The sequence below is a fragment of the Triturus cristatus genome, chromosome 7 (assembly GCF_964204655.1).
Source record: "Triturus cristatus chromosome 7, aTriCri1.1, whole genome shotgun sequence".
Lineage (NCBI taxonomy): Eukaryota > Metazoa > Chordata > Amphibia > Caudata > Salamandridae > Triturus > Triturus cristatus.
The window spans coordinates 864,872,688-864,881,939 of record NC_140590.1 but is presented as its reverse complement, the minus strand read 5'-3'; the positions used below and the strand labels follow the sequence as shown (position 1 = coordinate 864,881,939).

The 9,252-nt window shown below is 48.6% G+C and overlaps 1 pseudogene; it reads left to right on the top strand.

Moving 5' to 3' along the window:
• The first annotated feature begins 468 nt into the window (after positions 1-468).
• LOC146810770 (uncharacterized) lies at positions 469-8,145 on the top strand (annotated as a pseudogene).
• Positions 8,146-9,252: the final 1,107 nt, after the last annotated feature.

The following is a 9,252-nucleotide window of genomic DNA, read 5'->3' as shown; positions in this document are numbered from 1 at the left end:
ATGGTGGTGATGGTGAGTATGGTGAAACAAGCCACAGTGTGACGTTAGTGTCATCCTCATGGTTAAATGCGTGTAGCCCATGTCAGTGGCCCAGCTTCACAAGGCTTAAAATGTCGGTGTTAAAGGAACTGAACTCTAGAGTGCATGACAAGGGTGAATGAGGTTTGTTTACTGATATCGATTGGCGCTCCATCACCAGAGCATTCCCCTTGGGCACTAATCAGGGGTACCACAGCTTTAAATAAACAACACTATTTGGTCTGGCCTTTTGCCTTTCAACTTGTGTGTCATGATCATGCAGTATGGCGGGGAGTCACTGTTGTTCCACTTACAAAACAAGTCACTGTGTGCTAGAAGTGCAGGTGCTTTAGATTTTTCTGATGTCTCACGGTTTTGACCAAGGGTTGTGTTCATGTTAAATAAATGTCATTTTTCATTTCCGTGCAGGGCGCCAGCTGCGGAGATCTAATGGAGTTCGCCATGTGGGCCTGCTCGAGGTTATACAGACCAGGAGGAATGACCCCCAGGGAAGGGGGCTGCGCCCTACAAACAGACCAGGACAAGGTGACAAGGACACGACCCCCTGGACGTCGGAGAGAGGGCATTTGGCCCCTTTGCTCACTTTCAAGTCAGAGGGGGTCAGGGCCGTTTCAAGGTGTTTTGCCGCCTTAGGCGAGAATTGAGAAATGCCGCCCCCCTCCCTTTCTCTCATTAGTTGCACCTTACTCTCCCCACTGCCCACTGTCCAAACCTGCCCAAATCCTGCTGTTGTGTAAGAGCACCGACACCTATAGCACAACTCTGGGTAGAGTTGTGCTATAAATGTGAAATAAATGCCATTTCAGGCACAGCTGCCTCCCCCATGCCTCAGATCAGGTTTTACCCACTTCATGTGCTCCTTGCTGGCACCTTTTATAAATTAAAGTCACAGTTTTAGTATTCTTGACGATTTCAATTCTCACCTGGATTGCTGACAAACCCAAACTACGAGACGTGTCTTGTAATCTCAGCTTTGCCACTTGAGCACATTGTGTGAACCGGGGCACATTAAATGCCGGTCACATCACTTATTCAAAGGCTCACACTACCGACTATCACCATAGTAAAAAAGACAAGGCGAGATGCAGAGGGAAACTTTAAATAAGCAGTTCTGCAGCAAACCCAATAAAGATACACATTTCCGGATAAATCTAGACGCGCCTCAACCTTCTGTGCAGATGCACCGGTGGGTGTACAAAATGGGAATCCACACGAAATGCAATGTTTGCCTAGGTGAGGAGAAAGATTATCGTGGAACGTTCAAAAGTTTCACTTCATTTTAGCTGGCAGGTTATTTTATCCTTATTTTTTTAAATTACAGCAGCGTATTCTAAGGAGTTACTTTAAACTCATTCATTGTCTTCCCTTGGGATTCCGTAAAAGGTGCCTGCCCCCCCCCCAATCAAATATAATTCCTAGAAATAGACTTGTCTTGCTTTGCATTTTCCACAGAATAAAAACACCTCTAGTACCAGCTCCCTAATACAGAATTTGCTGATCAGTAGGATCTATACACAGGGCACACTAGGGGCGCAACGCAATTTTTTTTTATGGGGTGGGGGCCTTCTGCCGAATGTAACAAGGGGCCCGAGTCCATCTGTCACAGGTATCCACTAGCCTTGGGGTAAATGGGGGGCCCCTGGAGGGTTGACCCACCCCCTGCGCCGCCGGAGGCTGCGTTACTCCCCAGCCACAGCACACACTCCCTGGTGCCAAAGTCACCCACAGGAACTCAAAACTCCGACACAATAAGCGTGCTCACCGGGCGCCTGAGTCACAAATGTTAAAAGAATGAATAGTAAGGGGAGGAGAGATGTGAGAGGTACAGAGGGACAGGAAAAGGAGATAGGAAAGGAAGAGGGTGTGAGGACCCACAGGCCCCAGAAACAGGATGTACTGGAGAAACTAACATTCAAAACTCTTGAACGGTCGAGGTCTGGGGGCTTCTTGAACTGCTGGGGCGCAGAAGAGAGAGGACAGCAGGGCGTGCTTACTGTTGGGGCATGGGGAGAACTCATGTTTTTTGCCACCCTCCCCCTTTTGCCGCCCTAGGCGGCCGCCTAGTGTTGCCTAATGGTAGAAACGGCCCTGGAGGGGGTCACTCCAGAGACTGCTTCCCCAGGCAGACCGGGGTGGGTCCCACTCCTCCCACACAGGCCTAAGTTGGACATGTCAGACATAACACCTTAACACTAAACACGTTGGTTTTCGCCGCATCCCTGGATCGATGGTGGTGACTGTGGCTCAAGGTGAGGCTGGGCCTTTGTTTTCGAGTGTGGCCCAGGTGGCACTGCCGATGGGTGAGGGCTCGGCTGGCTGGAGTGCCTGACGAGACTTGGTCCAGGTGCGGACCTGGAATTCGCTTGAGGTTCTCGACCAGGCTTGAGAGGCTGTTGCCTGCACTGCATCCTCACCCCCCTGAAGGCACAGCAGATACTGTAAAAACATGGGTGGTGGGGCCCTGACCTCTTGTGATTTAGGAGATACACTGCTATAAATGTTTTAGTCTGCAGTTAATATGGCACTTTAAAGTTTAGTGTATATACTGCATATAATTGTATGATAACTACCACCCTGCCTTATGCTTGATTCCGAACTGTGCATCGGCATTTCTTCTTCGGCCTGAGTCCTGATTGTATCTCGGAATTTCTTCCGTTCAACCATGCGCCCACCTTACCCCACCCGGAAATCGAATCTTGTGCGCTACTGACCCAACTCCTGATCCATTAACTACCCAGACAAAATGACCAGTACTGCAAAAAAGAACTTCAAGCATAGTAATCTAAAACAACACCCGGAAACACTCATTGTAGATAACTACCACACAGCGACCAACGGCAACACGAAAACTAACTTCATTTTCTACACAAATTGCCCGGCTAAATGGAAAACCACCTTCTCTCTTCACCTTCAAGTCGCCAAGTCAGTAATCATTCCCTATGGTGAAAAAATCTCCACTACCATCTCCCCGACCTTCAAAGGGGAGCTCACCATCTCCATCTACAGAACTGGAACCATTCTCATACAGGTCACCGACCCGCACCTCACCACTTTTGACCGCCACTTCCCCACACTTCTTTCCTCGTTAACTCAACTGAGCCGTCAAACCATATCTCCCCAACCCACCACCACCCTTACTAATAACGTGGAACTGATCCAATCTCCCTGCCCTGTCGAACCTCTCTTCAACTCATGGACATCCACCATCACTCACTATAATCACACTACCCCTATCATTACTCTCCGCCGCCAAACACCCACAACTATTACATCTACTGAGCACACCAGGAACAAAAACTCACAATTAACAAACACCACAAGACTGATCTAGATCTTGACAGCTCGGACTCTAACCTCTGCCCTCCCGCAACCGAAATCCCCACAGGCACTCTCCACTCGACCCCTGATAATCTGAACCCTCCCTTACAAACTACCTCTTCCTCCAACACAGACCCTTTTCCCCTGACCCTTACTTCCCCCATGTCCAACGTCATCTCCAATCCAGTGGTCACTCTCCCACTGACACAACCGGTCTCCACCGATTACCTCACTGACAACCCCCGTGACATCCCCATGGCCAACGTCGTCACCAATCCTATAAACTCGTTCCCCCTTATTATCTCTACACCTTCCCCCTCCGCTGTCGCACACCCACATACACAACCTGCCTCCACCGCTAATCTCATTGACATTCCCCGGAACTCTGACTTCTTACCTAGAATTTCGCTCCCTCCTCACTCGGACAGTAGACCCTCTACTCCTCCTTTGAACTCCTTGAATGGGAGCATTACTAATCCAGCTCCCCGCGTCCAACCTCTCCCCTCTCCTAACCCCACTGATTCCGTCCAATCCCCGACCCATGTTCACTCTCCCTCCAAAGACCCAAGTCCTTCTCGGCCCCTGCCTAAAACCTTAAACTTTTTCAGCTCAATAGCACAGCAACTGAACAGAATGGAGCTGAAAATGAACTCCCTTGCTGCTGATTTCCTATACCTACAAAAAGATCTTCTCAACAGGACCAAGCCGCCGTGCTCCCTCTCCCCGGGTAGATTTCCTCCCACCCCACTCAATACCGCTCCCTTGGCCCCACAGTGTACCCCTGGTCCCTCCAGTCCGTCAGCGTGTCAGGCACTTCGACCCAACCGGGATTGCCAACCCTTTTTGATTCCGAAACCTGATGAGATCAACGATTCTTACGTCGCTTTGAGCCAGAAGTCAGCCCCTTTCCCCATCCCTGTTATTATCGGCACTAACAGAATCCCTAAAAATGTCCACTCGCCTAGACCTCCTGCTCAGTACTCCTCCATCCACCTTACTCCCCCCATTATCGAGGCTCCCCGTCCTCTCTCTTGCATGCTCCTCAACTGCAGATCAGCGGTACAACACGCCACAGACATTGCTGAAGCTCTACTCGCTGAAGAAATTGACATTGCTTTCCTCACTGAATCCTGGCTCAATGTCCACTCCACCCCTTTTCTTGACATTCTCACCCCTCCAGGGTACACCATCATCAGACAAGACAGACCGATCAAAATGGGGGCAGGACTAGCCATCATCCACAAGGCAGGAATACAGATTACCAAACTTAAACCTGCAGAATACCTATCGTTTGAATACCTGGGTGTCGAACTCACTGCCAAGGGCACCTCACCCATCACATTCCACACCATCTACCATCCCCTAGAGAGCGCACCCTTTTACCCGAAGAACTAACAGACCTAATATCACGGTTCTCCATGACAGACACTAAAGACGTATTCCTGGGTGACCTCAATATCCACTGGAACGGCCCAGAAGACTCCACTGCCCAGAACCTATCCAATTTACTTGAAATATATAACCTCAAACAACTCTGCAATAAACCAACTCACATCAAAGGTGCAACACTGGATGCGATCATTACCAACAATGATCTGGTCTCTCTGAGAGTGATTTCTCCCATAGACTGGTCCGACCACCACCTCATTCTGTTCAAGATTTATGCACTTGTCTTCCACCAATCTATTCATGATGACAAACCTAAACACTGGACCAGAAATATCAAAGCAATCCCTTTATCCGAACTTGAATCCAGGATTCATGCCCATCTTCCATTCCAACCCTCATCATCGACGGCCGATGACCTCACTACACACTTTAACTAAAAAATGACAGAGGTTCTAGACCAAGTAGCTCTTCTCAAACTCAAGCAATTGAGGCGAGCCAAATCTAAACCCTGGTTTAACGTGGATCTGAATGAGGAAAGGCGTCAACTCAGACAAACGGAAAGGTCTTGGAGACTAAACCCCTCGACCTTACACTTTGCGCAACTTAGATCTGCTCTGCAAGCATACAAAAAACACATTTACAGTGAAAAGGCGTCTTTCTTCCGCAGCCAACTAGATCTGGCGAATAACAGACCGAGAGAACTCTTCAACCTTGTCAAATGCCAAACTAACTGCACTCCCTCTCAAGAAATCAAAGCCACCAATGAGCGTTGTAAAGAAATTACCACCTTCTTCACTAATAAAGTCTCAAAAATTGATAAATCCTTCATCCAAACCTTAAACCCTCCTTCCCTCTTAACCTGCCCCACTCTAACCACCCCTAATCATTCAGAAAGAATTCTTACCAAGGACAAGCAGGTCTGCCTCCAGCTAAAAAACATTGCGCATTGGTCCGACTTTGAGCTAATGTCGGGAAATGAGGCTTTCAGTATAATTTCTAACCTAAAACCTTCCTCCCACACTATGGACCCCCTCCCATCCACAATCATAAAAGAACTTAACCACACCATTTCCCCTTTCTGGACAAAAACCATCAACGCCTCTCTCACCTCAGGCTGTGTCCCAGACTCCCTTCAACTTGGACAAATCACACCCATTCTCAAAAAACCAGGGGCCGACCCTAATGATCTCAACAACCTCAGACCTATCTCCAACCTCCCATTCCTTGCAAAAACATTGGAGAAATGCGTTCTCCACCAACTCAACAAACACATTGATGAGTTCAACCTCCTCGACACCTTTCAATCAGGATTCAGGAAAGGCTGTAGCACGGAAACAGCTATGCTCAACGTCTCTGACGATATTCACAAGGCTTTAGATGAAGGTGATGCCTGCCTACTCATCCTTATTGACCTATCTGCGGCATTCGCCACAGTAAACCATCCAGCTCTTCTGGAGACCTTTTCGAAGCGCTTCGTCATCAATGGCACAGCACAAAAATGGTTCACTTCCTTCCTTCAACACCGCTCGCAACAAATTAAAATCAACTCCTGTCTCTCGAAGCCAACAAAAGTCAGCCTTGGGGTCCCGCAAGGCTCGATCCTCTCCCCGGCCCTCTTCAATCTTTTCATGGAGCTCCTCACAATCATCTTGAAAAAAGCTGGAGTGAATTACCACCTTTACGCTGATGACACCCAAATCTGTTTCAAAATCAAATCTCCAAGCGACATCCAACACCTCAATGCCACTCTAATCGATCTCCAAACTTGGTTCAACGCTAACCCCTTAAAGCTCAACTCGGATAAAACAGAACTAATCCTATTCTCTCCAAAAAGCAACCATCGTCCAATCCAAGAGTGGCTCAAGAATCTGGTCGCCCTAAACTACCCCATCATCCTATCCGACTCAGTTAAGTCTCTAGGCATCACCCTTGACAAGAACTTATCTTTGGAGGCCCACATCAAAAACTCAGCAAAAGAGCTCTTTTCTCTCTAAAACACCTCAAGAAATTGAAACCTTTTCTTCCCCATGATGACCTCAAGACAGTAGTCCAATCCCTAGTTCTCTCTAAAATCGACTACGGGAACGCCATCCTAACAGGGACTCCAAAAGCTCACCTAGCCCCTCTAAGGGCAGTGTTGAACATGGCCGCTCAACTCGTATCTGGAGTAAAAAGATTTGATCACATCACTCCAGCTCTCAACTCCCTCAACTGGCTTCCCATGGAAGGGAGGTGTATTTACAAACTGGCCTGCATCACACACAAAACCCTTCACTCTCCGGCCCCTAACTGCCTGAACAACAAACTGGTAAGAGCAGATCAATCCAGAACGCTGAGAAGCTCCAACTCACTCCTTCTTATTCCTCCGAAACTGAAAAAGAAAACCATACAATACCGATCGTTCCCTGGCAACGCTCCCAGGTTGTGGAACGCTCTCCCTAGAGTCCTCAGATGCAACCCCTCCTTCTCCTGTTTCAAAAGGGACCTGAAAATACATCTCCTTAACAAATACTTTCCTGACCAACGTCAACTAACTTAGACTTCAATATCCGAGTTTACTCCTCTCTCTTGACATTCAAGGATAGTTGGTGACTGGACTGTGTTAACCACCATATCTTACATGCAGTATTTTTTTTATCCCTGGTTTTGCTTCCTTACTGCCTGCCTACTTAATGCAATTTCGGTCTGTTTTTCTTTACAGTAGGTATGTAAAGCGCTCTGATACCTACGGGTCAAGCTAGCGCTATATAAAACTTTTAAAATAAAAAAATAAATAAAACACCCCCGTGGAGTTTAGCGAGACAGACGTCCTCCCCCAGGTCTGAGCCGGGTGAATTCTACGTTGCATCGCCCTGGTGGTCAGAGAGGCGGGAACAGGCTTTGCTGCTCTCACACAGGCCTGAGGAGGACATCGCGCCCACTCCATCACCGTGGAGGGCAGAGAGGGGGGGCTGGACCCCGCTGCTTTCACACAGGTCTGAGGTGGAGACCTCCGACACTGCACCGCAGCACACAAGGAAGTCAAAACGCCAAAATAGCTCTCCACTCGGAGGAAGGGGGGTTGAAAGTAGGGAGAATGTCCTGCAGGCGCACGCCTCAGATTCATCACCCCCACACAGTGGGGCGCAGGGGGGCTCGTCAGGGTGTGCGTTTTGTTAGCACAATGGGGAACCGAGGAACATCTACACCACCCACGCCCTGAAGGACGCCTACGGATGTGTGCAGTGCCCTGTGTTGCAGCAGTATGTGTGCCCTCAGTGCCAGGGCACCGGTGATGATGCGCACACACGCCGCTTCTGTCCTCTGACTGAGAAAGGCTACACTTCTGTCTATCAGGGCACAGCCGGGACCGCGACCGAGAGGCGCAGCAGGACAGACCGCCGCTCAGCACAGGCCTAAGAGGCCAACTCACGGCTTGGAGGGCATCACTTCAAGGCATCACGAAGCACAGACACTCCCCCTTCCCTTCCTGCGGCGCCTGAGCAGGATTTGTCTGCTGTTACATCCCTGGTACCTTGTTGCACATACCAATAGTTACTATGCACATTTTCACGAACAGGGCTACATTTAAAAAAAAGGGTGCTTTATTTAAAAGCAATCACAGACATGGTGGTCTGCATACCCCAGCAGGACACCATCCCTGTGATTTTTTGCAATTCCTAATGGGACGCAAACTGAGACCTACCTCATTAATATTCATGAGGAAGGTCTATTTGCGACACACTAGGTAACACAAAGAGTGTAAAACACACATTTAGTACAATAGTGCTTGCGATTTCCAAATAGCGAATTACAAAAATGTGCTATTTGGTAATCGCAAACACTAATGTTAGTACATTTGGCCGGCTGTTACCACCAGCTCTCTGCACATACTGTTGCCCACAGCTCTGGTTGCATATTCTGTTACCATCAGCTCTCTTTGCACATACTGTTACCATCAGCTCTCTTTGCACATAATGTTACCGCCAGCTCTCTTTGCACATAATGTTACTTCCAGGTGCGGCTGGTGGTGGGAGTGCTGCAGGGTGGTGAGGTGGGAGGGGGTGGAGCAGGGTGGGGAGTAGTGAACTATGGAATATGGCCGTACAGAGGTAAGTAAACACATAAAACTAATTTCATTGCTCGCGCTGCATTGCCGTTGGGCTGTATTCTATAGTTTACTACCCCCCACCCTGCTCCACCCCCGCCCCGCCTCACCACCCCGCAGCACTCTCACCACCGGCCGCTACTGGTTACTACCAGCCCTCTTTGCACATAATGTTACCACCAGCTCTCTTTGCATATAATGTTACTACCAGCTCTCTTTGCAAATATTTTTACCAGGTAGAACATCCTCTAGCAAAAGTATGTTGAGTTCAGAGGCTGGTCATCCACCCCCTCAGATAAGATGTGTGGGAGGAAAGGCTCTGAGCTGAGGCCAGCTTAATATTTTGTTTTTAAAAGAGCTTAATAAGTTATCTACTTCACAAAGCTTGAACAGTTTAGAAAATACATAAAGTTGCGAGT